At 50.6% G+C, this 4,212-nt stretch overlaps 1 non-coding gene across 1 annotated transcript; it reads left to right on the top strand.

Annotated features, from left to right (window-relative positions):
- The first annotated feature begins 3,178 nt into the window (after positions 1–3,178).
- On the top strand, positions 3,179–3,251 carry trnam-cau (transfer RNA methionine (anticodon CAU)). Its single transcript has one exon. It is a non-coding gene; the product is annotated as a tRNA-Met (tRNA).
- Positions 3,252–4,212: the final 961 nt, after the last annotated feature.

The following is a 4,212-nucleotide window of genomic DNA, read 5'->3' as shown; positions in this document are numbered from 1 at the left end:
CGAAGATCACCTTTCGGTCCAGAGTCCGCTCCGTGGGGCAGTGCGAGAAGTGCTCGTGTTTCTTCTTTCAGAGGGACCTCTGGTGATCAGCAGCCTGAAGGAGGGAGAGGGCTCGGTGACGTCTTCACAGACCGACATACTGACGATCAGCAAGTCCTTTTATGCCGGGCTGTATGACGCGAAGCCCAGAGACAGCACGGCCTCTCAAACCTTGCTGTCCTCTGTCACGGAGGTCTTAGAGGACAGCGAGCGGGAGAGCATGGATCGGCGACTGACCTCGGACGATGCTGACAAAGGCCGTCCAGTCCTTCGAGAAGAGTAGAACTCCGGGGAGCGATGGTTTACCGGTTGATTTGTACTCGGCTTTGTGGGATTGGATTGGCACAGGCCTACTGTAAGTGTACGGGGATATGCTTCTGGCAGGCAGCATGTCAGAGTCAATGAGGAATGGCATCATCACCCTCATCTGAAAGCAGAAGGGGGAGAGGGAATAAATCAGAAATTGGCGACACATTTCCCTGCTAATGCTGACTACAAGATTCTGTCGAAGGCCATCGCCAACAGGCTCGAATCTGCTCTGGAGTGGGTGAACCACCCCGATCAGACCTGTAATTTACCCGGCAGGACGACCTCCTTGTACTGCTCTGGGATACGTAAGCCTACGTGCAGGGCAGAGGGGTGAACACCTGCCTCTTCAGCCTGGGCTAGGGGAAGGCCTTCGACATAATATCCCACACATACATGATGGACACGCTCTACAAAATAGGGTTTGGGGAGGGAATCCGCGATTGGATCCGACTGCTCTATATGGACATCCATAGCGCAGTCCTAATCAATGGGCGGGAGTCAGAGAGTTTTCCAATTAAATCTGGAGTCAGGCAGGGCTGTCCTCTCTCTGCGGTCTTTTTCATGTGTTTGGGGTGTCCATCAGGAAGGACACAGGTATCAGGGGGATGACGATCCCAGGCAGTGGAGGCTCTCAGGTTTAGGCCTCCTTGTACATGGATGACGTCACTGTCTTTTGCTCCGATCAGCAGTCGGTTCACAGACTGATGGGCATCTGCGAACGCCTCGAGCTGGCCTCAGGGTCCAGTGTGAACCGCAGTAAGAGTGAGGCGATGTTCTATGGCAGGTGGGAGACCCGATTCTTTGTCCCTTTCGCCGTCAGGTCCGGCTACCTGATGGTGCTGGAGATCGGTTTCGAGGCCCCAAGACTCCACCAAAAAAATGGGAGGAGCTGGTTGCCAAGGCCAAACAGAACCTTGGTATATTGAGGGGACGCTCTCTCACCGTAGCCAACAAGAACCTGGTGATAAGGTGTGAGGTACTCGCGGTGTTGTTCGACGTGGCCCAGGTCTGGCCCATTCCCACAGCTCCGTCACCAAAGTCATCCGAGCTATCTTCCACTTTGTCTGGAGAACGCGTCCACAGGGACACCATGTACAAGCCCTCCAGACAAAGGTGGCAGAAGCGTCCCCAATGCTGCCTTGATCCTGATGGACACCTTTGCGCGTGGCTGCCTACTGATGTGTGTGGTGCCCCGGTCTGCAAACACCAAGGGTCCCTACGTGCTGAGTTTCTACCTGTCCAATACACTGAGAAAACTGGGTCTGGCCATGCTGGCCGAGCAGAAGCAGGACCGCCCCGTCCAGCTGGACCGACCCAGCTCCCCCCCTCCACCACCCACCTGTCCCAGGTGGAGAAGTTCCTGAGGAGGAACCACTTCAACCACAAGGCCGTCAGACAGTGGTCGCCGAGGAACGTTCTGTGGGTCCTGCAGGAAAAGGAGAAGGTGGATCCAATCGGGCAGTTCCCCGGCCAGACGGTCGATGCCATTTGGCAGAAAGTCTCGTCGCCGGAACTGACCAACAGGCAACGGGATGTGGTCTGGATGGTGGTGAGAAGGACCCTCCCAGTGCGGTCCTTCCAACACACACGGAATCTCAGCACCACCTCGAGCTGCCTTCAAGGCAACAATGGGGACGAGACCGTTGTCCGTCTCCTGGTGGACTGGACTTTCACGCAGAATGTGTGGAGAGAGATGCGTTGCTATCCGTCCCAGTTCATCTCCAACACCTCGGTAACACAGGACGCTGTGCTCTTCGGGCAGTTTCCCAGAAGGCACACCGAGACAGATATCAACTGCTGCTGGAAGACCATCAACTCGGTGAACGAGGCTCATTGGTCCTCCCAAAACCTGCTGTTCTTCTAGCTGAAGGAACGGTCCACGAGCGAGTGTTGCCGACTGACACACTCCAAGGTCCAGGGGAATGTGCTGCGGGACGCACTGAGGTGCGGTGCAGCCTTTGCAAGGGCTCGATGGGAAAAGGCTACTGTGTGAAGCCATCCCACCTTTTATTATGCAGAATGTATTATATGATATGTAGTGTGTTTTCTATTGAAATAATGGGATCATAGTGTGTGCGATCTGTTTTGTATTGTTTTGAATTGAAATTGCGACTTTTACACTGAACTGTATGTATCCTTAAATTTTATGAAATAAAGTATATTTTGAAAATACAAAGAATTGATGCACAATGGCACTCCTCTGAGCAGCGAGAGACCTGTCCGACTGACAGAAAGTCTTTTTTTGCCTGAAAGTTCGTGCGGTTTGACGTGTTGTTGCTCAAAGGCGTGTTCAGACAGACACGGAACGCTTTCGGGTTTGAGAAAGGAAAAGCACCAACATTTTAAGCAGTAAGCAGTCTGTAAAGTGAAGAAAGCGGCCTTGAGCTCAATACCGTTTACTCCAAAACCACTATTTTGAGCCGGAATTAAACCAGCGATTTAAGAGTGATTTTGCTTTCAAGTTTGAATCTCTACACATTTTCTGCATTACCAGCTGAGCTATCGAAAGGAAGCAGCAAAGGTCTCTCTCTTTGGTGATTGTTCACCGTGCGCCATTTGACACTCCCCGACTCGTGGAATCACGTGGGCATGACCGAGACTGACTCGGTACCTGCTCACACCGCAGCGCTGTGGGAGTGTGAGCTCCCACTTACTCTCCACACCCTGGGACAGTGGAGAAATGGGGAACGTGCCTGACCAGAATTCAGAAAACTGATGGTTAGATTTCGACCTGGATGGATGGTTTTTGCAAACTGCCGATTAGTTTATGACTTTGCACCTTGCAAACTGTCCTACATGTTTGTGCTGCCTGGATATCTAGACATCAAGTGCCTTCTTAGCGCAGCAGGCAGCGCGTCAGTCTCATAATCTGAAGGTCCTGAGTTCAATCCTCAGAGAAGGCATAATTAAGCTTTCTTTTTCCATCTTTGCTCAAGACCAAAATCAAGAATTTTTGCTTCCTGCAGCACACCAAAAGATTTGCTGCCCATTGACCTCTCTGTACCATAGCACGCAGCACCTCACGAAGGGGATAATCTCCGAAAGCTTGTGATTTTAAAATCAAATTGTTGGACTATAACCTGGTGTTCTAAGATTCCTTCCATTGGAAAGTTGAAAGAGCGACCTTGAGTTAATTGCTGCTTCTTCCAAAAGTACACTCGCTCCTTCAAGCCGGAATTGAAACATCGATCGAAGGATAACATTATTTTGAGTTTAATTAACTGTTATTTTCCGTTCTACCAGCTGAGCTATCGAAGGGAAGCAGCAAAGGTCCCTCTCTGTTGTGATTGCTCACCGTACGCCTTTTGACACTCCCGCACTCGTGGAGTCGTGTGGGCATGACCGAGACTTGCTCGGTACCTGCTCATACCGCAGTGCTGTGGGACTGTGATCTGTAACTTACTCTGCACACCCTGGGCCAGTCAAGCAATAAATAACGTGTCTGACGACACATCAGAAGATTGTAGGTTTGACTCCTACTTGGCTGGATGGTTTTTGCAAACGGCCCATTACTTGATGACTTTAGATACTTGGAAGTGTTGCCTGCCCGTTTCCGGCATAAGTGCGTTCTTAACACAGCAAGTAGTGCATCAGTCTCACTAACCTTGAATAATTCTGAGTTCAATCCTCAGAAAAGATATCGGGACCTATGAAGCATCTTTGTATCTCTCATCTTTCCATCTTGGCTGAGCACCAAAATGAAGAACTTTTGCTTACTGCAGCAAACCAAAAGATTTGCTGCCCCTTGACCTCTCTGCATCGAAGCTTAGGATTTACGTTGGTTACAGCCTCGCTGACAAATGATAACCATTTTAGTTTCTGGACAACTGCCCCAAGATACAGGGTGAGAGGAGAATACAAGTA

The sequence above is a fragment of the Heptranchias perlo genome, unplaced genomic scaffold, assembly GCF_035084215.1.
Source record: "Heptranchias perlo isolate sHepPer1 unplaced genomic scaffold, sHepPer1.hap1 HAP1_SCAFFOLD_50, whole genome shotgun sequence".
Lineage (NCBI taxonomy): Eukaryota > Metazoa > Chordata > Chondrichthyes > Hexanchiformes > Hexanchidae > Heptranchias > Heptranchias perlo.
The sequence above is the reverse complement of the archived record's forward strand: the minus strand, read 5'-3'. Positions and strand labels throughout refer to the sequence as shown.